At 37.4% G+C, this 26,711-nt stretch overlaps 1 protein-coding gene and 1 pseudogene across 11 annotated transcripts in view; both read left to right on the top strand.

The window, feature by feature from the left end:
* The window catches only part of LOC135278087 (zinc finger protein 707-like), a 76,139-nt gene extending 55,112 nt beyond the window's left edge, over positions 1-21,027 (top strand). For 8 of the 11 annotated variants that reach the window (XM_064384780.1, XM_064384771.1, XM_064384770.1 and 5 more), the window contains 7 exons: positions 642-793; positions 3,843-3,935; positions 5,757-5,867; positions 6,126-6,239; positions 15,697-15,819; positions 18,105-18,237; positions 18,439-21,027. The gene's annotated coding sequence lies outside the window, so the exon portion shown is untranslated. Of the gene's footprint in view, positions 1-641; positions 794-3,842; positions 3,936-5,685; positions 5,868-6,125; positions 6,240-15,696; positions 15,820-18,104; positions 18,238-18,438 lie in introns of all 11 variants that reach the window. The other 3 variants (XM_064384773.1, XM_064384776.1, XM_064384777.1) reach the window with 3 other exon arrangements.
* On the top strand, positions 11,240-24,389 carry LOC135277945 (RNA-binding protein with multiple splicing 2-like; annotated as a pseudogene).
* The last annotated feature ends 2,322 nt before the right edge of the window (positions 24,390-26,711 follow it).

Here is a 26,711-nt window from a genome sequence, read left to right as displayed (position 1 = left end):
AAATATTTATACTTAAAAAGTTTTGCTTTTGTTTTTAAATCAGAATGCAAGTCAGAATACAAATTGCTATTGATGGAGATTTCATCTCTGTCTTTTAAACTCTATAGGCCTCCCGCTCCCGACATGCATTGTATTCCTTGTGATTTATTTGGTGAAGAAACTAGATTGTTTGCCTTTTCAGTTAATCACAGTGTGAATTTTGCTGATTTCATCTCCATAGTGTATTTTACCATGTTAATTACGTATCTTGTAAACTGGTTGAATTTGCTTTTCAGAAGATTTTTGTACTTCAGGTAATAACCTGCATTTCGAATAATCTTGTGTTAATATGTTTCATATCAGTATGCAAATGTGTTATTTTAGTCCAACTTTCTCTTAGCATTAACTATTTGTCCGATTTAAATTATGCAAGAGAAATTATAATGTGGCTACGACTTCACTGATGAAAGATTTTAAAGAAAGCCTAAGTGAGAGTACTTGGGAAGCACCATTTAAATATTTGAAATACTTGTGCAAGTAAAATTTACACTTCAACCTTGATGTTAGCATTGCGTTCACACCTTGTAAATTAGGAGGTATTTCATGTTAAAACCTGACTATTAAAAAGGTAGAGAATCCATAGACTCTTACAAGTAATTCAGTGATTTTCTCATTTCAATATATTCATTTTTGGACTGCTGAGATGAATGAGTGCCTGCAAAAAATGGGAGAGTCTTCTCTAAGAAATTTTAGAATGGACATTGAACAAAGTTTATAGAAGTTTGAAGGAGAAGATTATAGAGAAAAACAGAAGGTAACTTTTTACCCTCAAAAATTAGACCCTCAAATGAGCATTTCTCTGCATAACGATTATAAGATAACACTGGCACTTATCTGTTATAATACCCTGCTAAAGAGTGAAATTTGATATAGGTCTACAGATCTCCTGCAGGGTGTACCTTTCACATATTTTACTGGTTTATCATCATCATCATCATCATCATTATTTTTGCTGCTGCTGCTGCTACTACTACTGCTAGTACTACATTTGTTATTGAGAAGCAATGTAGGGTTGACTTCATGAATTCTGGAGTTGAAATCTCAACTCTTTTCACTAATTAAGTGACTCTGGGTATTCTCAGTTTTCTCACTTATCAAATGGAGGTCACGATAGTTACATCATAGAGGGATTCTGATGATGAAATAAATGAGTTAATACTCATACAGTTATTAGAATACTGTCTGGCACTTAATGTTAACTCTATGAATAATAATATTAGTAACATTTAGTTAACTTAAATGAAGAAGGATTTGGTTACATGTGGTCTGTTGAAGAAATGGGGGTTTATTAATTTTATTTTTTAAACTGAAATTAAGGCTGGAATTTTAAAACTTTTTATTTAAAAATTACTTTAGACTTACAGAATAGTTGTAAAAATAGTACAGAGTTAAAATAGTACAGTGTTAACTTATATCCTTCACTCAGCTTCCCCTAATGTTAACAGTTTACATGTTAGTATAATCACAACTGGAAAATTAACACCAATTTTTCTCCTAATGTCCCTTCCTGTTCCAGGAAGAGGACATTGGTTAATTAATTAACTGGTGTTAGATTCCAGGAGATCTAATCTATTATCCCACATTGCATTTTTTTTTTAACACACTTTATTATTTTTTTCCTTTTATTTTAGTTGACACATATTAATTGTACATATGTGTGGGATACAGAGTGATATTTTGTTACATATATACAATGTGTAATGATCAAGACAGGGTAATTGGTATGTCTACTGTCTTAGCACATCTGTGTTGCTGTAAAGGGATTCCTGAGACTTGGTAGTTTATAAAGAAAAGAGGTTTATTTGGCTCATGGTTCTACAGGCTGTAAGAGAAGCATGGCATCAGCATCTGCTTCTGCTGAGGGCCTCAGCCCACTTCCACTTATGGCAGAAGGCAAAGGAGAGCCAGCGTGTGCAGAGATCACATGGGAGAGACAGAGAGAGAGGCAGTGCCAGAGAGGAGGGAAATGCTAAGCTTCTTTGTCAGGAACTAACAGAGTGAGAGAACTCACTCATTATCTGGAGGACTACACCAAGTGCTTCATGAGGGATCTGCCCCCATGATCCAACACTTCCTATTGGGCCCCAGCTCCAACATTCGGGGTCAAATTTCCACATAAGATTTGGGGGACAAACATATCCAAACTATAGCATTCTGCCTCTGGCTTCTCAAATCTCATGTCCTTCTCACATTGCAAATTACAATCATTCCATCCCAATGGTCCTCAAAAGTCTTAGCTTGTTCTACCATCAACTCAAAAGTCCAAAGTCTCATCTGAGACTCAAGATAAGTTCCTTACACCTGTGAGCCTATAAAACCAAAAACAGGATATATATTTCTAAGATACAATGGTTGTTTAGGCATTGGGTAGACATTTCCATTCTGAAAGGGAGAAATCAGCCAAATGAGAGGGGTAATCCAAGTCCAAAACCCAGCAGAGTAGACATTAGATCTTAAAGCTCCAAAATTATCTCCCTTGACTCTGTGTCCCATATCCTGGGCACACTACTGTGAGAGATGGGCTCCCGAGCCCTTGAAGGGTCCTGCCTCCAGGGCTTTGCTGGGCACAGCCCATGTGGCTGCTTTCACGAATTGCGAGTATGGTGCCTGCAGCTTTTCCAGATAGGAGATGCTCGATGATGGTGACTCTGTAATTCTAGGGTCCCTGCAACACCCCAAATTCCACACCTCCACTAGGCAGTGCCCTTGTTGGGGACTTTCTGTAGGAGGTCCAACCTCACATACATTTCCACTCAGCATTGCCTTAGTAGAGTCACTCCACGGGGACAGAACCCCTGTGGCAGGCTTCTGCCTGGGAACCCAGGCCTTCCAATATATCCCCTGCCATTTTTCGCTCTGTAATTGATAAATACCTTGGGGGACATCTTTCTCAAACTTTCACTCACTGATCTTAGCATGTACTGGTGGAGCTTGCCTGCAATAGTTATTATTGTGGTGTTTGCCTAATGGTCATTTTGTATGTTCTTCATTCTACCTGTATATATTGATATTTTTCTGCATGGAAGATCTACCCCTTCTCCCCAGTTTATTTGTATCTTCAGTTATTTATTTATTGTCACTATGGACTCATGGATATTTTGAGTTATAATCAAGTTCTATCTTTGTTCATTTTGTTGTTCAAATTGTTCCCTAAAGCTGTTATATTTTTGAACTGACAGAGATGAATTTTCTTAAAATAGAAAAGCTCATTCTTAGGTACTTATTTTACTGAAAAATGAGAGGTGAGCCATTTTGGTTTGCATTGTAGCTAGTATGCTGATAATGCTTTGTTTCTTTTATTGCTTCTGATAGCTTTTAGTTTCTTGTATTTATCAGGTTGTCTTATTTCTAATCTTCACTTAGACCGCTTATATTTTATCCTGCTGAGATGGAGGTGATGGCCTATCTGCACAGGGTGGAAATTGCCTTTCTAATATGCTTTTGAGATCTCATTATGTGATATAAATTTTATTAATTTTACAGTTATTCCTACAGGCTTATGGGTATTAGGAGTGTTATAAAGTGGAAAAATGTTAAACAATGAAGTCTAAATACCAGTGGAGCTTCTTATCCACATTTTTAGAGAGAAGTTAGTAAAATACTTGTCTGTCTCTAACTGGTTTTCTTGTGCTTCTAATTTTAGCAAAGTAATGATGCAATGATAGAGAGAATTTTAATAACTGTGATGACTTGTATTTTTATAATTAAATGTCTGACAGTAACAGTGATATCCAGAATCAGAATTTTTTTCTGAATATTCTGAGCTGACATTATATTTTATTTCTGTCTCTTTGTATTTCTAGATAGGTTCTTAAAATAGGTTCAAATTATCTTTTGAGGAGAAGTGAAAACTTGAAAGAATATTATTTATAAATCATGGAAGATTATACATCGAGGTAGGTCTCCATATATGGTCTGTTGAATCAGTTGCATTTCTTTTACCACCATACCTGGTAAATTAAATCATGATGGCTGTGATCCTGAATAAATAAACTCAGATAAGTTAGTGTTAATGTACTCTTATCTAAAACAAACTAATTTAGTATGATCTGTTCTGTTTTTGCAAGTTGATAAATTCTCCTTTAATGATTATTTCAAATTTGAATGCCTAGCCCATCAAACAAGTATAGGTTAAATAGCTAAATACATCACTTTTAGAATGTTAAACCATTATTAATTTATTTTTATTCCAATTGAGAAAGATAAACTATTGGTTATTTATAAAATATCTCTTTCATTGCTGCCATCTCACATTCATCCATCTGAAAGAAAAGCAAAATTTGTTTCACTGCTGTGGGAATTTCTCATTTTACTTAATAATCTCATTATAATGTCGATCTCTCATAGGCTTTTAGAGTTAGAAGGTCATTTATGCTAACTTTCTTGTAATTAAGAAATGTCATCTTTAGCATCTAAAGGAGATATGCAGCCTCTGAACACTGTAGTGTTGGGAATCTTATCCCTCTCAGGGTAGTTTGTTTCGATGTCATATTCTCTGGGTCTCAGAAAACTTTTTGAGTTATAAGTTTCTTGATGAAAGAGATTATTTTATTCATCTGTATATCTCTGACACTGAGTTACACATAATACAGTAGGTACTTAATTAATAGTTCAATTATATTGAGTAGCCATCAACTTTCTCCTAACTTTTCACATTGATTTTAATTTTATGGATCAACAAAGAGCTGTGTTCTTTTCTATTTGATAGAGTTTCACAGATGTGAATACCACCATTGTGTCTGCCTTTAGCCTTTTCTTCTCTAGACACCATGAGAATTTGTAGATCTGTAACCATCCTGGTCATCTTGGTTTATTATCCCCTCTTAAAATATGATGTGAAGGTTGGAATTCAGCCCTTAGATTAGATCAAGTAGAGTGAGACAACTAATGGTAGATTAATGCTCTCTTTTATGTAAAGACACTAGGTTAAGCACTGAAATCAAGAAAAATATGAATTAGGAAGCCATTTCTCAGACTCCAGAACATTGTAGTGTCAGTTTTATCTGTTGACTGTTAAATTATATTTTCTAGCCGATGATAGGGTAAAATTAGTAATGCTACCAAATCATTGTTCATGCTACTTAGGATGTTTAATAATACCTTGCGTTTAAGTCTTAGCAGTTTACTTAATGATTTCACATATATGAGCATATGTAATCCTCAATGTAGGTATTATTATTCTCATTTCGAAGATGAAAAAAAATAATTTCCCCAAAGTTATACAACTAGTGAAGTGGCAGAGTCTAGGTCTTTCTGTTTCCACCACCGTTTCCAACTCTGCCATACCTACATTTCTAGAAGGTCTCGTCTGAATGTGCTCATCATGTTGGGATTTATTATTTACCCTTCATCTGTTTCTAATTCATACACTTACTACGGTTACCACAGTCAGTGTTACTCTTCCTGCTGTATTAGCTACCTTTTGTTTATTTAATTTGACAAAAAATGCTAAGCAAATTATACAGATTCTTCTCAATCACCAAGGAAGAACTAGTTTCTAAACCTACTTTCAAATAAAAATAAAGAAAACTGTCTTTGCATCTAAACTCGGTGTACACTTCATTTTGGAACTTTGGAGGTAAATTGTGATTTGTAAGGCAAGTTTTGATTCTTCCTGATGGCTTTTGCTTTCTTATGTTTCTGCAGCCTCGATGCACTTGATTTTCATAAAACTGTTTGGAGTCATTAAACCCCTTGTTGTTGTTTGTCGTGTGTAGCTTGGCGTGGTGGAATGGATCGAACCTCCTAAACAAGAACACAAAGCAAACTATGCAGTGGATGCCTGCTTTAGAGAGGCTTTGCGTGTCAGCGAGCCAAAGATTCCAAAGGTACAACTGTACAAGGCCAGTTTTTATGTCCTAAAGTACATTTCTCTTGCAACATGATCTGTGGTTCAGATTTACTTATATCATTGCCAAATCATAGTCTCTAAAATATAGCAACACAAAAAAGTATTTGATTTGGCCCAGCCATATAAATGGATTTTATTGTATTTATTGTTCCATCTGTAACAGAAATAGTAAAAGGTAAGTAAGTTTACTTCATGTACTGAAAAGAAGTATATATAATCCATTTTCCTCTCATAGGCTCCACGGCCTCCAAAACAGCCGAATGTTCAGGATTTTCAGTTTTTCCCACCACGCTTATTTGAGCTCCTGGAAAAGGAAATTCTTTATTATTGGAAGACAATAGGCTATAAGGTATTTTTTCAATTTTTTTAATTAATAGATTTTAAAATAATTTCATCTGTTAATCTAGACTAGAAGGTGTTGTATTTTAATTTCAGAGAATGTAACAGTAAATCACAACAGTGATGTTTTTAAAACCAAAGAGGAAGTTTAACTAGATGTAAAACATCAAGCTACTGAATCACCAGGACAGTCATCACTAAATGAGATTAATGAAGAATTGTGCAATATTTCAAAATAGTAATAACAATATATTATTTTTATAATGCCAGTGTTTGAATGGTTAAATAATATATAGAAAGTACAATAGGTATGTGGTTAGAAGTGAATGTTAATATATGATAGGAAATTTTTGATCATTTCCTTAATAGGTCCAAGAAATAGTATTTCTGTCTTTATTGCTTATAGGTTGATGAAAGCCTTGCTGGTGGTTAGTAGATTGTAGTCACTTAGGTGTTAAAGATAATGATAAACATGATAATGAATTATACAATTTTAAAATGATCTTTTGGTATTAGGAATTCTTACTTGTATAGGTAGATAGAATCCTAGTTTTCATGAGTGAAATCTAGTATTTGTCACACTAAATCTGTCATATTGAGAGAGTAAGCATACCAGGTAATTTCTGTATGTTGAAATTGACTTCCTAGTGAATGGAGAGGGATTACCAAAGGTATAATGATCACTAATATTAAAAAATTATAAAAATATTGGCCAGGCACAGTGGCTCATGCCTGTAATCCCAGCACTTTGGGAGGCCAACGGGGACAGATCGCTTGAAGTCAGGAGTTTGAGACCAGCCTGGCCAACATGACAAAACCCCGTCTCTACTAAAAATACAAAAATTAGCTGAGTGTGGCAGTGGGTGCCTGTAATCCCAGCTACTTGGGAGGCTGAGGCAGGAGAATCACTTGAAACTGGGAGGGGAAGATTGCAGTGAGTTGAGATCGCACCACTGCACTCCAGCCTGGGTGATGGAGGGGGACTCTGTCTCAAAAAAAAATTTATAAAATATTAACACTATTTTAATTTTATGAAATGTTCTGTTTTATAAATTGATAGCTGTGTTTTAAATTTTATTTTGTAAACCTTTATCGCAATGAGAACTGACCCATTATTTTAAATTAGTAGTTGGAATATGTCTAGAAAAGCTCCATGTATGTACGATAGTTAGTTAACTCATTTATATATTGGAACTAGAGAAGATCTCTAGGGTGAACATTCACGTCAGACACAAAACTAGTTTCAAAGAAAGTGGAAACAGTGACACACCAGAAGAAACAGGTAAGTTATAGGTTCAAATGCAAAACAAAAGTAGGAAAATTAATAATAATTATTAATAAGTATTTAAATTAATAATGAAGTAGTTGCATTATGAGGTAAATACATATCTCATTAAGATTTATAGTAATTTTAGGTTTAGAATATTATTTTCTGTTACTTTAATTAACTGTTATTACTGAGACTTGAAAGGAGAATGAATTGAAATGTTAGACCTCTGTAATAAATCAAATATTTGCATAGAACATTTTATAATTTACACACTGCTTTAGCACATAGTTCATTTGATTCCTAACAACCTCATGAAGTTGGTGTTATTATCATGTCCATTTAATAGGTGAGGAAACTGAAGTTGATAGAGGTTAAGTGACCTTGTTCAAGATCATGGCGCTAACAGGGTTGCCATGGGCCCTGGTCTCACAAGCAACTTCTTAGTATTCAGATGCTCTGTTCATTCCACTCAGACATTCTGGGCTCTTTCTGCATGTGATGTAACCCTGCTTCTTTCTGCAGTCCTAAATAAGGACTGTGTTTACAATGGTGTGGCATGACATTTGGGAGGTGGGCCAAGTGGTAGTCAAGTGGCGACAATAAAAAAAATCATCTCTGATATAACTTTATGCTCCTTCTTTGGAGATACTGAAATTTTATTCCTCATGATAATTTACAGTGCCCACCACATTCTGACCATGGTTCTGGTTTCAATATCAACAGTGCCTTTCATTACAGGCAGTTTGTGGTTAGGGGTGAAGTCTTACAGTGACTTTTTGGATGGTGGCCAGCTGGAAGGAGATGCAGATGAGGGAACCTCAGAAGATGCAGGAATGAAGGGACAGCTGTGAAGAGTGGTAGAAAGGAAGGAGGAGGAGGAGAGGTGTAAGAATAGAGGAAAGGGGTGAATAGGGGGAGGGGAGTTGGCATGGAATTGGTGCTATTGCACCTTATTGTTTGCTTTTCCTCACTTCCCCTAAAGAAGCAAGAGGAGAGGGAAAAAGAGTAAAAGGAGAACTTTTTTTTTTTAAAGTTTAATACCTATTTATTGAGCACTCCTCTGTGCCAGGTACTGGGCCAAGCACTTGGGATAAAGCAGTGAATAAGACAAAATCTTTCACCTCATGGAACTTAATGTTCTAATAGAGGAGATAGACATTAGCTACTACAGTGTAATGGTGGTATTTGTGTGGTTCTGTGCTTACAAGGGATGCTAATGAGGGAGTATAACATGGGTATCTCATGTGGACTGGGAGATCAGGGAGGTGTTCCCTAAGGAAGTGCCGTTTAAGCTGAGTTTCCAGAGATGTGAATGAGCTGAGTCTAAAGTGTGGGAGAGAAAAGCTGAGGCAGGTGGCACCTCATATACAAAGGTCTTGAGGTGGGAAAGAGAATGGCCCCTTTTGGGAGCTGTGAGAAGGCCAGTGTTGTTAGGGACTGGTGAGGAAGAGGGTGACTTGAGATGAGGCTGGTGAGTGGGTAGAGTCAAATCATATGGAAGGCTTTGTAGGTCATATTAATGAGGTTGAACTTTAACTTTAGAGTAGAGGAAACCCACTGAGATGTTTTTAAGGCAGGGAAGTGGGTGGGTAGGTAGCAGACACTTAGTCCTTACTTGTGTTACTTATCGTTCCAGGTTATTTATAAATGTTAGCTCATTATCCTCCTAACAGCCCTGGAACCACATCCTTATTTTACAGATGAGGAAACAGACATAGAGCGGTTGAGTCATTTTCCCTGAGTCATGTGCTCAAGGTCATACAACTTAATAAATGGTAAACGATGATCAGATTTACATTTTTAAAAGATCACTCTGGCTATGATGCAGAGAATGGCAAGTTTATCCAGGGAAACCAGCCAGGAGGCTGTTGAAGTATCGAAATGAGAGAAGGTGGTGGTGACCTGGACTGCGGTGGTGGTAGTGGAAGGAGAACCAGTCCCCTACTACTCTACTCCTAGCCTTGTGCTCTCTGAAGCCCCATCCTAGATTGCCTCTGTATTGTCTTGACTTGCCTTGATCCTCCCTATGCATACTTAGCTGAGGATTTACGAGACAAATATCGGTTATTGGTTCTTTCTGGACCTTGTCTCTTCCATTCTTTGCTAGGAACTATGGACCTGAAGTTGCTTGTGAGCTAAGGTGGGTTCTTTAAATGGGTGTTCTTTTGTTTGAGTTCAGAGAATAGACAGATCAGCGTGACATGTTAATCATCTTAAAGGGCCTTTCAAGGATGATGTGTTGTGTAACCATTAGACATATCTTCTCAAGGCATGGCTAGCACTGCTTTATTTCCCCCTCATACCTTCAGAAAACTCATCAGGGCCACAAAGTGAGTGGAACAGTAGTTTATCCTCAAATTAACAAAACAAAACTGCTTTAGTGAAGTTACCTGGTATTCTGCATACACAGATTCTCAAAAAGGGACTCTTATCCCCTTTTCTGCTTATAGCATTGTTAGCCAAGGGGAGACAGGTGATGCCCATAGCTGGGGACACTGTGGTTCATGGTTACATTTTATCTATGTTGAGTCCTCAAAGGCTTATTCTGTTGTGATTTGGAGTGGGGCTAGTGAAGGATTCACAAGTTTTGAAGCAATTGGTAAAGAGTGGTTTCCTTGTACTTCCTGCTTATTTGCATTTGCATTTTCTATTTTGCTCTCCTCCTTCTCACTCCCATATTCAGCACAAGGTGACAGCAATATTACTGAGAATAAGATCTGGAGTTAAACAGTTTTGTTTTATTTGAAGGTGAGAGAAGTATTTGTTTTGCCCTAACCACTTGGTGGATAGCAGTACATGATTTGCTCATTCCTGCTGCTGTCTAAGCTTTGACCTTTTTGCAAGTTAGGCATATTCAAAGGCTTCATTGCTCTTTCAACTTAAAGGAGTTGTTATTTAATACATGCCGTCACTTGGTCACTAAAACCTTTATATTGGAAGAGGATGACTTAATTGAAATTTCAATGCAGCATAAAAAATCCAGAATATCTGGACATTCCATTGAGTCTAACACCTGGAATGCAAGAGTTTTGCCACATTTGAAGCTAAAGAAAGCTGTAGAACATTCTGACGTTTATCCCCAATAAAAAATTCTTTAGGAACTAATATACAACGTTCGACACATGGAGGAAGTTCCAGCATCTTTGTGAGTTTTGGTAATCTGTCATTGCGGGCCACCTATGTTTGCAGTGGTATAGCTAAAATATGGTGAGTGATTTCAGGTTACTGCTTTTATTTTGTGTGCTGTCACATTTAATTCAGTATTCCGTATTTTCTACGCAATGCTTGCTAAACTCCTAAGAAACAAGGCCCAAAAAATGTTTTTCACTACTTCATGGAATACATTCTTAATCACAAATTCCTTAGCGTCTGACTAGAAATCCAAATAGTAATTGAGATTTTTCCTTTAGAAAGATAACTTTTTATATACTGCGTTGCTGGAGATGGTAATGAGACATAGAGTATGAGGACTTTAAATACCTCCTAGATATCTGTTCAGTACTATTGGTCTGTATTTGTCTGCTTAATTCTTATGTAGAACTTTGAAGTCATTCCAGGAAGCTTAATGCTCATATGAACCTCATGAGGTAAAAAATTGTATGTCTTATTAAAATGATGACTATTAAGGATAAGTTTTTTTTATAGGAGGTGTATTAGTTTGTTTTCATGCTGCTGATAAGGACATACTCAAGACTGGGTAATTTATAACAAAAAGAGGTTTAATTGACTCACAGTTCCACATGGACTTGGGGGGCCTGACAATCATGGCAGAAGGCAAGGAGGAGCAAGTCACATCCTACATGGTGGCAGGGAAGAGAGAACTTGTGTAGGGAATTCCTCTTTATAACACCATCAGATCTTGTGAGAATTATTCACTATCATGAGAACAGCATGGGAAAGATCTGCTGCCATGTGTTGGGTACCAGCCTCAAACCCATACATGGGTGCCTGTAGTCCTGGCAGTGATGAGGGATTGAGAAAAGGAAATAAAGACAGAGACACAGGAGTAGAATTTACAGCATGGGTCCAGGGGACCAGCGCAAGCGTGGGAACTCTGTTGGCCCCAAGTTCTGGGCTCCATACACTTTTATTATGTGCATAATCTCATTGATCTTATGGGCATGGAAGGGGAGGGTGAAGGGGTAGGTAAGATGGTGGAGGGGCACTTGAGATCCTTCTCAGACATGCTAAACCAGTGCTCTGAGCATTTAACGGCACTTGAGATCCTTCTAAGAGATGCTAAACTAGTACTCTGAGTTTATCTCTGATTGTTATCAGGGTGCGGCTGCTTCAGAAGTATAGCAGATGAGGAGCCACCTGGTCTGACCACACCCAGTGCATCAAGGGGCTTTTATCTGCGGAGCATTGGAGACATAGAGCAACTAAAATTACTCCGCATTCCGAGAACCTACGCAGAGCCTGAGGCGTTCTGTGATCTCTGCCCTGCAAGGCTTTTCTCCTCTTTGCCAGTTCCCATCTGAAAAGACCCTCCCAGATCTGTGAGCAGAGGTCGCCTCCCTTTTCAGAGATCTTTGCACAAGCCTTCTTTACGAGGCCCTTATGCAGTCTCCATGTTGAGAAGGCGTTGTGGGACCAGAGCAGTAGTGCCTGCTCTGCAACCATCCCGAGGTGTTCCCCGGTGTCACTGCGCTCTCAGGTGGTCTTTACCTTCGGCCTCCTGTTGCCGCTTGATTTCTAATTAACTGCACCAATAATATAGTTTAGTTCAGAGCCACAGTTCAAGATGAGATATGGGTGGGGACACAGCCAAAACATATAGGAAGAGATACAGGAATTTACAATTTTTGAGCCTTTTCAAATTCTAAACATTTTAGCAGCTGTGTATTTGAGTAATTTCTAGAATTGGCAAACATAGCTCTCATGAATCATTCTTGTTTTGCTGTGTTGATTAATATGACCACTAGATATAGAATAAATTTCAGTGGATGCTAAAATCTAATGGTTTTATAAAATATTATGATTTTGCTTTTATTAGAAATTGAAAGGGAAAATTTTTACTATGGGGATATCTGCATGGGAATAAACATTTTTATTTCATTTTATTTTATGTGGGTATATTATCTATTTTCTGTCATAACTTAGATGTTTATAAAATATTTTCATTTTGTTGAAAATATGGTTTCTTAGACATGGAAATTTTGAAAATATTTAATAGAATATCTTAATATCAAAGAGGTTTCTTTCAATTAAAATTAAAATTTGGAAACAAAGTAATTTCACATACCAGCAATTTAAGGGGTCTGTTAACTTTTAAAGCTGTATCTGTACTTTTAGAAAAACATATTTAAAGAGTTTACAAAAATACAAAAATGTTGAAATAATCGTACAGTTAACACCCATATATACACCACATATATTCTACAATTTACATCTTATATTTGTTTTTTCACCTATTCTTCCTTTTCTCTGGCCCCCTATCATATGGATATTTATCTTATTATTATGTATTTCAAAGTTGCAGACATAAGTACATTTTACCCAGAAACACTTCAACATGCATGTCATTAGCCAGAGTCATATTTTGTTAATGATTTTTTAAAAGTATTTACATAGAGTGAAATATATAAACCTTAAGTGTACCATTCAGTGTATTTTCACAAATGCATACACTTAAGTAACTCAAACTCCTCCTATAAAGATATGGAACGTTACTGTCACCCCAGAAAGTGCCTCTTCCCAGTGACCATATGCACTCCTCAGAGGCAACCACTGTTCTGATATTTCCCTCCACAGATTATCTTTGTAATTTTTGTTCTAGAATTTCACATAAATAGAATCATGCAGTATGTACAAGGCTTCTGTCACTTAGTGTAACGTTTTAGAGAGTAAGCCGTGTTGTCCCTTGTATCTGTGTTGTTCTTTCCTTTTTATTATGTAATACCCGTTCCATTGTATGGATAGGTCACACTTTGCTTATCCATTCTCTTGATGGCCATCTGGGCTGTTTTCTGGCTTTTGGCTATGATGAATAAAGCTACTTCCAACGATCTTGTCATTCTTTGTATAGATACATTTTCCTTTCTTTGGGTAAATACTTAGGAATAGAATTGCTGGTATGCCTGTAATTTTAACATTAGGTTTAGCCACTGAAGAAAAGTTGTTTTTAATCATGCTATGACTGGGCTACATTTCATTTGAAACGTATACCTTCTTTTCCATTTGCCACCATCCTAGTCCAGATGATCATACCTCATTTGTAGATTATGATAGTTCAGTAGTTTCTCTTACCTCTTAGTCGCTTCCCCGCTTTTCAGTCCATCCAGCAAAAGGCTTACAGGTGAGAACACTACATTTTGACACTTCACTCTCCTGTTAAAAGTCTCCAGCACCTTCTGTGTATTCAAGACCCTGTAAATCTGTCTCCACCCGGCCTTGTTTCTTACCTCTTTTCAACATAAACCCCATATGTGCCTTCTGGCATGTTTCTACCTTCATGCTTTTGCTCATACTGCTCTAGCCTAGAATATTCTTTCTTCCTTCTCCATCTCCCCAAATCCTTAGAGTTCTTAATGTACAGCTCAAAATTCCACAACTAGTTTGTGAGCTCCTTGTGGGCAAGGACCATATCCAATATAGGTAGTTTCCCTAATCTGAAAACCTGAAATCTGACATGTTCCAAAATCCAAAACTTTTTGAGCTCTAACGTAGCACCCAAAGGAAATGCTCATTGGAGCGTTTTTTGGATTTCAGGTTCTCTAGTTAGAAATGCTCAAAAGATAAGTATAATGCAAATATTCCAACCCCCTGCCCCCCCAAAAAAATCTGAAATCTAAAACCCTTCTTGTCTGAAACATTTGGGATAAGGGATAAAACCTATATTTCTTGTATATTCCAATCAGTACTTTCCACAGTTCTACAAGCATAATAGACATTTAGTCAATACCTGCTAATTTGGTTGCCTGATACTGATGATTACAAGTGAATCTACTTTCTTGGTATTTCTTTTTAATACTCAGTTAGATTTTATACTTGAAGAACTATTGGACTTAATAATTTTTTAAAGTTATTTTTAAGTTACAATGATATAGTTCCAAACTCTACGAAATACCTATAACAATGATAAAAATACACTTTAATATGTATTCTAATTCCACTCTCGTAAAACCATGACTACCTGATGCCCCTAGGAAATGAGTCATTTATGGTATGTGTGCATTTCAAGCAGCAGAAGGCTTACTGCCAGCCCTTTTATTTTCATGTTTAGTGGAATGCTACGCAGTGTAGTACACATGTTATGTACTTGCCCTCGTAAATCAGTGTGCTTCCTTATAGCTACAGATGTACATAGCAGTGATATCAGGCTTTGGGCTAAGAGACTTCATTTGTTCCTCCATACAAACAGGATAGTTCAGCCCCATACTGCTGAACCACACTGGTTATATATGCTCACTGCGATACACCGAGGCTCTGCAGGCTACAGTTTTGAGATACAGGAGACAGCTTGCTTTCTTGGAGAACTGAGCTTCTGTCCTCGTGTTTAGAACTCAAGTTCTCTTCTCAGTTGTCACTGTACTTGCAGTTCTGTAACCAAAACACCATTAATGATTCTGTCGGTCTCTGCTGTTGCAGCCTTTCCCCCTTGACTGCTGGTCCTAGCACAGCTGTCTGTGTGCTCTACTCTGCCTTCCTTCTTATATTCTCTGTTTCCTCTTTTTTCTTCATTACCCTATTACATTTTCCAAACTTTCCATTTTAGTTAAAAATGCTGTCTCCCCTTACATACCTTGGCAGGCAATAAAAGCACTCCTTTCTTTTGCATGTTGAACTGATCAGACTGTTGGATGTAATGTTTAGGTGCATTACCGTTTCTCCACCCTGCTTTATGTTGCCAGGGGAATATGCCCCCCCTGTTTTTTTACTGCCAAACTTTTTGTTTGTTCTGTGTATTACAATAGTATAAGGATAGACTTTGTTCCAGAGTATAATCAAATCTGAAATCTAATGTGGCATTCATTTACTGGTGGGTTTTAACTATGAAATCTCATGTGGCACAAGAATGTTTTTTTTTTTCAACAGGATCATGGTAGCAGAAATGTGAAAGGACCATGTGTCATTCTGGCTATGATTGTATATTGTTTACTCTTCAAATAACTCTGAAGATTGATACGTGTATATACAGCGTTAGTAATTAATTTTTATCATCAGTTTACTCTTAGTTTGTCTCCTGATTTTATAGGTCCCAAGAAATCCTGATATCCGAAATCCAGCTCTGGCTCAAAGAGAAGAGCAAAAAAAGGTTGATGGAGCTGAACCTCTTACACCAGAAGAGACTGAAGAAAAGGAAAAACTTCTCGCACAAGTAAACTATTTTCAATGGTTGAAATACAATCAATCAATAGAAAAAAAGAAAATATAGATCACACTTAATTTTTATTGTATGGACCTAGTATCCTAATGTGAGACACCAACAGAACTCAGGGCTATTTTGTAAACATGTTTAGACCAAATATCCCTATTTTAAAAAATTGATCTTATAGAATATGCCATTTTAGAAATACTGGATAGTATATATATATGTGAAATATATGTGTCAAGTATTAGCAATATGAAATACATTTTGCCAATTTATAATAAGGTCAGTGAATCCACATTTGAATTCTGATAGTAGTTATTAACATACTCTTTTTCGTTTTTTGAAACTGTCTCCCTCTGTCGCCCAGGCTGGAATGCAGTGGTGCAATCTCAACTCACTGCATCCTCCACCTCCCGGGTTTAGGCGATTCTCCTGCCTGAGCCTCCTGCGTAGCTGGGATTACAGGCACCTGCCACCATGCCTCACTAATTTTTGTGTTTTTAGTAGAGATGGGGTCTCACCATGTTGGCCAGGCTCATCTCAAACTTCTGACCTCAAGTGATCTGCCTGCCTCATTCTCCCAAAGTGTTGGTGTTACAGGTGTGAGCCACTGTGCCAAGCCTGTTAAAACATATTTTTGAAAATTTAAATTTCTTTTGTTTATAGATGTGAATTGTCTCCTGAAGTTATATTCCACTAATTTTTATTAATGGAATTATTTTATAAATTTCAAAATTCTTTTTATCCTTTCTTAGAACTTTCATACAATGATGAGAGATTTCTGAAGCTTTTTAAGGTGATCATTGGATAACAGTTATTAAATTAGGAAGGTTTCCATTTGAACAAAATATTAATGCTTTCAAGTCATTATTGCTATGATGAGTTTTACAATTGTTCTACTTCTAAAATGAACTATAGAAGATAGAAGAATTTCAGCACAGAAGACTTGCAAAATAATAAACAAAAATGTGTGCTGTAAGACATTAATATAGAGGGTTGCCAGGAAGATTTATTTATTCAACAAATTTTGAACAATGTGCAATGCATAGTAGTAGGTAATTCTCCACATTAATTATTGAAAGATAGTTTTTATATTTAGATATTATTTATTATACAGGTCTTTTCATTGTTATAACATGTAATTGTATGAATTTTCACAAATTACAATCATAAGTTTTTGAGCCAAATGCCTGGAAGTAATAAAGTTTAGTTTGAAATTATAATTGCAAATGGCTGAATATTGGGACTTACAACAGAATAAAAGAAAACATTTAAATATTCATGTTCTGTATGTATTTCCTGAATGCAAAAGTAAAGTTATGGCTTTAGAATGCTTGGAGTGGCTTGGAGTATATTGTCAGTAGATGGTATAACAAGGATATACAGTCTCAACTGAGATAATCTTTTAGTTTGTAATTAGAAATCTTTTGCCCCTCCTAGCAGATGAATTCATTTTCGTCCTCCTCTGCTGCCTTAAATAATCTTCGTCAAAAGCCGTGGCAGTACGTAGGAACAAACGGTGGGGTCATCTGAAATCTTCATCAACTAAAGCCACGGATAGAGTTTTGCAGTGTCTAGAGTGTCACATATGTGAGTTGAGGTTTGAGGAGTGGAAAACAAATTCTTGGTCTTGTGATTTCACAGACGTGCTAACAATGCCAAGGGAATTTAGAACACTGGCTTAAGTGTTTTATGTTTTAGTAAAAAACATTGAGTGGGTCTAATAACGTTCTGCTTGTAGAAGTTCTATTTATGAACATAATTTAGAACAGAAATTATTTATTAACACTAGTTCAGAATGATGTAAAGAGCTGCAAATTTTTTTCTTTTTTTGCATTCTCTTTTGGTTATTCCTCCGTGTTCTTTTGACTTAACGCATCCACATTCCTCTCTTTTAATTTACATGGGAACAGATCTGTGAAAAAATAATCATTGAAGTACTGGAATATCAAGACTTCAGCATTTATATTAGCATTTTTCTTTTCATGCACTTGTATTTTAATGTAGTAGGCATCTATAAAATATGAAATTAACTGCAGATCTTAGAACTATAAATCAACTTTAAGTACTTAGAGAAGATTATATTCTCTTTGTAATAGAAAAGCAGTTATTTCTTTAACAACTTTCACTCAACTTTTGATTCCAACATAAAATATGTGCAATTTTATAAGGAGAAACATCTTAAGCATTTTAAACTGTTTTTTAATGTATCATTGTACAGAAGTAAATAGGCCAATACATGGATTTATTAATTTAACCTCTATTGATAATGCTTAACTTTGTGTTCACAGGGTTTCACAAACTGGAGTAAATGAGATTTTAACCAGTTTATTAAAGCTAATGAGAAATATGGAAGAGATGACATTGATAACATAGCTCAAGAGGAAGAGGGCAAATCCCCTGAGGAGGTCGTGAAGTATTCAGGTTTGTATATAATTTGAAACATGATGTTGTATTTTAACATTATTCACTTATTAAGCATCAATTTAATTGTACCTTTGTTCAAGGATGCTTTAAACTTTTATGAATAAGACATAGGTGAGAGTATAAACTATGATTGTATTTCTATGAAAAGATTATAAGATTTATCCTAACAGACTGACTGCTGTTGACTCTATCAATTAGCTAAAAGAACCAAAGAAAGCTCTGATGAAACAAGGGTGGCTACTGGATGAGCAGTGATGAAACTCCCACCTTCCCGCCTCTGGAATTTGGTTCTCCTCTGGTTCAATTCGGAGATTCATATTCAGTGGATTGAATTCGAAATGGCAAGAAAGACTTTATTCAAAACCATGCCAATGGGAATATTGCAATAATAAGAGATTGAGCTCGATTCTAAATACAGTAAATACATTTGGGGATTTACAGTAGACATAGTGTCTGCAAGCCTTTTCTCATGGGCTATTCTTTTCAGACAGGAAATCATGAATCTCCTATCTCTGAGGTAGGAAGGTAGACAGAGTTATATGGGGGATGATGGTGATGATAACTATTATCTACATTTTATTTGTGAGAAAATTACAACAAAGAAAAGTCAAGTGACCACAGAAAGTTTTTGGTAATAGGTCCTGATGCCTAGATTTTAACCCATGGGGGCTAATTCCAGAATCCCAGTGTCTTCAACACATCACTATATAAAGTGTTTTTTTCTTTTTTTTTTTTAATTGCATTTTAGGTTTTGGGGTACATGTGAAGAACATGCAAGATTGTTGCATAGGTACACACGTGGCAGTGTGATTTGCTGCCTTCCTCCCCATCACCTATATCTGGCATTTCTCCCCATGCTATCTCTCCCCAACTCCCCACCCCACGCTGTCCCTCCCCTATTTCCCCCCAACAGACCCCAGTGTGTGATGCTTCCCTCCCTGTGTCCATGTGTTCTCATTGTTCAACACCCACCTATGAGTGAGAACATGCGGTGTTTGATTTTCTGTTCTTGTGTCAGTTTGCTGAGAATGATGGTTTCCAGGTTCATCCATGTCCCTACAAAGGACATGAACTCATCGTTTTTAATGGCTGCATAGTATTCCATGGTGTATATGTGCCACATTTTTCCTGTCCAGTCTAGGTTGATGGGCATTTGGGTTGGTTCCAGGTCTTTGCTATTGTAAACAGTGCTGCAGTGAACATTCGTGTGCATGTGTCCTTATAGTAGTATGACTTATAATCCTTTGGATATATACCCAGTAATGGCATTGCTGGGTCAAATGGAATTTCTATTTCTAGGTCCTTGAAGAATCGCCACACTGTCTTCCACAATGAACTAATTTACACTCCCACCAACAGTGTAAAAGTGTTCCTATTTCTCCACATCCTCTCCAGCATCTGTTATCTCCAGATTTTTTAATGATCGCCATTCTAACTGGCGTGAGATGGTATCTCAATGTAGTTTTGATTTGCATTTCTCTAATGACCAGTGATGATGAGCATTTTTTTTTTTTTTTTGGGACGGAGTTTTGCTCTTGTTACCCAGGCTGGAGTGCAATGGCGCGATCTCAGCTTACCACAACCTCCGCCTCCTGGATTCAGGCAATTCTCCTGCCTCAGCCTCCTGAGTAGCTGGGATTACAGGCACGCACCCCCATGCCCAGCTAATTTTTTGTATTTTTAGTAGAGACGGGCTTTCACCATGTTGACCAGGTGGTCTTGATCTCTTGACCTTGTGATCCACCCGCCTTGGCCTCCCAAAAGTGCTGGGATTACAGGCGTGAGACACCGCGCCTGGCACATTTTTTTAATATTAATAATGAAAATATAAGCATCTTAAAAATGATCTAAGATCATAAACCAGCAATTCACAGTTTGAAAAGTTTTTCCTTCTATGTATGCTCTTGGTTTTTCTTATGCCTTTCTCAGCCTTTTTTCTCTTTCTCCTTTGTGAGATTTTGAATCCACTACTGCACCCCTCACCTCTCTGACTCTCCAGTCTTCAGCTCACTGCTTGTCAGTCATTTATCCACGGAATTTCAGTGACTATACAATTTAGTGTCTTCTCCTGTATAATATTGTGTAATATTTATTTGCCTCTAACAATTCTGTCTTCTTAAATTGTTTTCATCCAAATGCAACACTGTCTTGTCTTTTTTTTTCAGATTCTTAAAAGCATTTTCATGTCTCCTGTATTCATAAAGACAAGCCTGTTAGGTATCTCCAAATATTTTTTAAATGATATGATTCTTATTATACACACATATTTTAATTGGTACAAGCCTGGGGTATGTTTACAGATTATAATATTTGCCCTTTAGGAAGTCAATTATTGAGATGCTTAAAAACTTTCCTTGATTCATCACTGACCAATCTTACTGATATTAGTAGTAAATATGGTACTAATTATTTTATTTTAAATTAACTTATAAGAGATATGTTTTTATTGTTTTGCAGGAAGCAAATAAATGTATCAGCTATTCACTATATCACAGTGTATATGTAGCATATGAGTTGGTGAAAAAATTTTATGATCTGACATTTAAATATTACATTATTGTGACCCAGATTGTAGGAGAGATGGTGTTTGAACTAGCCAGTTCCATAGTGCTCCCTTTTGATTAAAAAAGTTATGCTGTATCTTCAAGAAAGTATGCTGACAAAATCTACAATATTTCTATGAAACTTCCACAAGGAATAAAAACACACAGTGTATCATTTGCTATGCTCCCCTTCCTCTTTAAAGTTCATATTTGTATGTTTCCATTAAACTCTAAAAAACAAGGAGCTATCTGAGGTAATTTATTATTGATTGCTATTTCAAGTGATCCAGTATTCTGGATTATTATGTCTATAAATGCATTTTACGTATTAATAGATGCTCACATCTTATAATATGATAATATAAATACCTTGTAAAACATAAAAGAGGATGGCTTCTATATTATTTCTTTTCTAGAACTATGGAACAATGCCATTAGAAATTATGTTCTTTAAGCATTTGATAATCCCAATTTCTATTTCAGATTACTTTTCTCCTGCAGTAAATAATTTTACAGAAATTGCTTCAAAGTTGGCTGAGAGACTCCAAGATTTTGGTGAAAGCATGTATGTTCCACATATATCTATAATAGGTAAAATTAAAAGGAAATGTTAACTAACATCGGTGTTGCTGAAATAGGTTTGAGAATTTCTTGCTGTGATCTGTCTGTCAACTCGGGCATCTGCCTCTCCACTCTAGCACATCCTATGCAGGGCTGCCCTATCTCAAAAGAGCTATTTTTGACATTCTAAGTGGGATTTGTGCTGCTCAGAAATGCCAGTGCCTCCCTACTGCAATTGACTAGTTACAGCACACTCTGCTTAACACTTAAAGTCCTCCATTATGTGACCCTGGCTTTTTCCAATTTGATTTCATGTTGTTTTTAGTATCTATATATCATATTCAGCCAAACAATTTAATTTGCAAAGCGTGATTTCTTCCTACCTTTTTTTTGTCATTACCTTTACATAGAGTTCCTTATTTCTACTTTCATATGACAAAATTCTGTTTATCCAGAACAACAACAATATGAGGCTATTAATTTTGAAAATGTTAAAATAAACATTTATGGTTAATTCTGTGTAAAATCACACAAGTACAACACAATTTGAACAACATTTTAATATGTAAGGAAAAAATACCTGATGAGAATACCGAGGCAATGTCTTTAAAGTAAAATTTTGAGGGTAAACATCTGTGTATTAAATATAGTATCATGATATAAACAGCAAATCCTGGGGACTGATGTAAGGATACATAGAAAAGAGTAGATGATCTAGAAATAGGCTCGGTGATATATAAGCAAGTATTAGTAATAAACAATACAGCAAAAATCAATGGGAAAAGATTATTCAACTGTAGTATTGTGTAAGTTATGTTAGTACCTGCTATAAAAGTAAATTCAGAATTGCACTTCACGTTGTATGCTAACATAAGCAACAGGTATAAAGAATTGCTTAGTAAAAATGGAAATTTTTTGAAAGAGATGCCAAGTTTAGAAGCAATGAAGAAATAATGCAATCAGATTTGAGACCATTAAAATGTTTCAGAATATAAAAATTAATATTCAAATGCAAAATGAAAAGTGTCAAAAACTTATTCTCCTGCAAAAATGGAGAGCAAAATATATGCTATAAAAATATTTTTTTGAAAATCGACTCTAGTCCCACTGCCTCCCCCTCCGCACCCCTCCCCACCTCCCGCACGCGTCAAACTTGAAGTGGCCCCGGCCTGACACCATGGCTGCCCCTCACCGCCCCGCGGGTCTCCCGCCATCCGCCCCGCACCCGCACCCGCGAGCGCACCGCTCACCGCGCCCCTTCCCACTCCCCGCAGGGCCGGCGCCGCGCTCGCCCTAGCGTTCCTTCCCACCGCCCCCTCCCCCGCAGCGTGAGCAACGCGAAGCCGGACAGAGAGCACGGCGGCGGCATCGGCACCGACTCCGGCGCGGGCTCGGCGGCGCCCTGGAGGAGGAGGTCCGGACACTGTTTGTCAGCGGCCTCCCTGTGGACCTTAAACCCAGAGAACTGTACTTGCTCTTCCGGCCGTTCAAGGGGTGTGAAGGGTCCCTGATCAAGCTCACCGCGAGACAGCCTGTTGGTTTTGTGATCTTTGACAGCTGGGCAGGAGCAGAAGCAGCCAAGGCTGCGTTGAACGGTATTCGCCTCGATCCTGAGAGCCCACAGACCCTGAGGCTAGAGTTTGCCAAAGCCAACACCAAGATGGCCAAGGGCAAGCTAATGGTGACTCCAAATCCCAGCAACATGCACCCCGCCCTAGGAGCACACTTCATTGCACGGGATCCCTATGACCTGATGGGGGCAGCTCTGATCCCTGCATCCCCAGAGGCCCGGGCCTTTGTACACCACAGAGCTGACCCTAGCCATCTCCCATGCTGCGTTCACCTACCCAGCTGCCACTGCCGCCGCTGCCCTCCATGCTCAGGTGCGCTGCTACCCTTCCTCTGACACCACCCAGCAAGGATGGAAGTCCCGTCAGTTCTGTTAGTTTTTCAGTCTGGTCACCGGGGAGTCGGTTCTGGGAATCTATGGTGGTGCCGGGACAGGCGCCCTGAGCTCCCACCGCCCCCGGGTGGCCTGTACAGAGCTGCTGCTGCCCTGCAGGGACTGTGAATCCTAAGCCTGACTCAGTGGACTGCTTCCTGTTCCCCTCCCTCCTCTTCCTCAGCCCTGTTCTGCACCCTCAAACCTTTCTCCAATGCCTCCCAGGAGGATTTAGGGACCTTCTTGCTGGGGCATCCAGATCCAGCTCAGAGGCCTCACGGGGACCCGGTAAGGCCTGACCTCCCGCCCAAACTTGCTTCTGTAGCTCCCCCTCGAGGAAGCGAGGCGTTTAATTTTGCGTTTTCTGGCATGAATGAAGACACTTAAACTCGTGTATATGTGAGTGTACAGTTTGTTCTCACACTGTCACCATAGCGACAGGTCCTGGCCCACAGTGGTTCATCCTGCCTGGCCCCTCCTCACCCTGCCCGTGCACCCACCCCGCTTCAGGGAGGCCCCGAGCCCTGTGGCCCCATGCGCTTCCAGGCTCAGCTCCCACCTCCACCCAACAGATAGATGGGATTTGCTTTTTCATTTCACACTGGGCTCCTCTGTTGCTGTCTTCTTGGACCAGCCCCCTCTGCCCATCCTGTTCACCTCCCCACAGCGCACCCTGCCCGCCACTGCTCCGCATTTCTTCCAAACCACGAAACCAATCAGACTGTGAAAAGTATTTTTGTACGCTGTGTAACAAAATATTTATGCATCATAAAGGATTTTTCATGTGTGTACCATTAATTATTAAAGAGACCTCGTTCACCCTGTCAGATAAGTTTAATGTTTACTTTGAGGCATGAAGAAGAAAAGGGTTTCCATTCTTCAGCAGTAAGCCTTTGTGTCAGGCATTTGTTTAAGAAAATGAAATGAAGGAAACATTGTGCAATGTTTTTTTGTTTTGAGCATATCGATGCTTTACTGTCAGCCGCAGCTGTGACCGTTTGGCCATTTCAGAGTCGGGAGCCGAGGTGGCTGTTGTCATTGCTGGTCCTGTGAGAATGTGAAACTGGATAATATATGAAATGCAAAATAAAACAAAATCAAGAAAAAAAGAAAATTCCAAAAGAAAAATATAAAAATATTCGTAATGAACACAAGTTTTTAAAATGTTGTCAATGATACACCTATGGAGAAAAAAATAGAAAAATATTGTAGTTCACTAATATGTAATTCAAAATTACAAATGAAAATAACATGATGTTATTTAGGTATCACATTAATAACAATTTAAACCTTCCTTGTGCCCATTACTGTAGCTGGTACACTGACATATGCTCTCCATGCTTTTCTGATAACATTGTTCTATTTACGTTTTGGAAAAGATAGACACATATTGCTAAAATGTTCAAGAGCTGTCGCGAAGTTCTATACTTTGACATAGTATTTTGATTTATTGAATTATTTATTAAGAAAATGTCTCAATTCTAGAAAGAAAGACTTCTTGGAAAAATATCTGAGATCTGAAATTATAATGGCAAGTAATTTAAAATAATCTTATGCCTAAGAGAGGAGAAATTCCTGAAAATTTGATATTCACCAATATGAACATTTTATAATCATTCAAATGGATCATTAGCAATAAAATATAACGTAAGAAGGTACTTAAAATATAAGGAAGAAAAAAGGTATAAAATTGCAAATATATTTTGGTTAATTTCATTTAACAAACAAAGGAAAAACTTAAAGAGCTTTAATCAATTAGTATAATAATTGTGTTATCTTGAGGGGAATGTTAGGAGAATTGTTTTCTTATTGTTTGCAGTTCTTTCCAATTGTTTTATGTGGGTAAAAATGTCAACAGTGAGAAATACATTTTAAGGAAATCCCAATTACCAAGTATGCCATGAAGCTTATTTTTTATCTTTAAAAGAAAAATGAGCTGGGCGTAGTGGCTCATGCCTGTAATCCCAGCACTTTGGGAGGCCGAGGCGGGTGGATCACGAGGTCAAGAGATCGAGACCATCCTGGTCAACATGGTGAAACCCCATCTCTACTAAAAATAGAAAAAATTAGCTGGGCATGGTGGCGCGGGCCTGTAATCCCAGCTACCCGGGAGGCTGAGGCAGGAGAATTGCCTGAACCCCGGAGGCTGAGGTTGCGGTGAGCCGAGATCGTGCACTCCAACCTGGGTAACAAGAGCAAAACTCCGTCTCAAAAAAACAAAAAGAAAAAGAAAAATTATGTTATTTCCCTCTGACAAAAAACCTCAAGGTTTCAATTACGGTTTGTTTAGGACACACGGATTTCCCTTCCTTGAGTGTTTCTTTATTTGTTTTGATTTCTCCAAATGTTAACAAAGATTCTGTCTGTGTCTCTATATGATGTTTACAATTCCTGAAACAGGCTGTACAGTGCATTGCACATAATAATAGTAAATTCTGACTAAGTAAATTAAACTGAATGTTGAATTTCTCAACCAAAACTTTGAAATCTAAGGAAGAGATATGTCTTCATCTTGCTTTTCTTGTATCACTTCTTGCCCCACCAAAGAATACAGGGTGTTAACACAGGATATGGAGAAAGACAAGTGTGTATGTGTGTGTGTATGCATTTGTGCTTGCGTAGCCACACCAGTTATTGTATTTGTAGCAAGGATGTGTGAATTTGATACAGAAATGCATAGCATCTTAATTAAATTATGTTTCATTTGATTATCTCATCTGTTTATGGGAGCTGCTAACAGGTATTCTGTGTTTCATTTACCTTGATACTATCCCAAGATCTGAGATCATGGTGCTGAATATGCAAATGTTGAATATAGCTCAAATCCAAATTATGGAGGTTTAAGTTATTTTATTTTCCTGTTGTCAACAGGGTGCAATTGAAAGAACAGAATTGACCTCCTGTTTCACTCTAAAACTATGCAGTGTGAATTTAGACAAGTTATTTAATTCCTGATCCTTCATTATCTCATATATGAAATGGGGCTATTCCCCTGTCCCACTTGCAGAATTGCTCTGAAGATCACAAATCACCTATTTTATGAATATTCAAAACAATAATTGGCACATAGGAAGTGATCACCCAGTTGTAAATTCTGACTGTTAGTAAAACTACATTATAAAAACTAAGATGAATTAATGAATATATTAATTTATGCTTCCTTTTGTAATGATGGTTTCTCATTAGTTAATTAAATTGTGACAGAATTGGTATATTGAATTCAGTGATTCACTTGTGGACTCTACGGGGCCTGTTGATAAACTTTCAATTAAATTATGCTGAATCATTGTTATTGCAATAGCAAGCCAACCACTCCTTTTGGAATGTAAGTTCTGTGAAAACAGGGAGTGTTTGATCTATAGCAGGCATCCAAATATTGTTGAAAGACTGAAGTAAACACCATCTCTTTTGTTCTTAATAGGTTT

Source organism: Aotus nancymaae, unplaced genomic scaffold (genome assembly GCF_030222135.1).
Source record: "Aotus nancymaae isolate 86718 unplaced genomic scaffold, 86718_ANA_hifiasm-v0.15.2.pri h1tg000036l, whole genome shotgun sequence".
Lineage (NCBI taxonomy): Eukaryota > Metazoa > Chordata > Mammalia > Primates > Aotidae > Aotus > Aotus nancymaae.
This window is presented reverse-complemented; position numbering and strand designations above follow the sequence as displayed.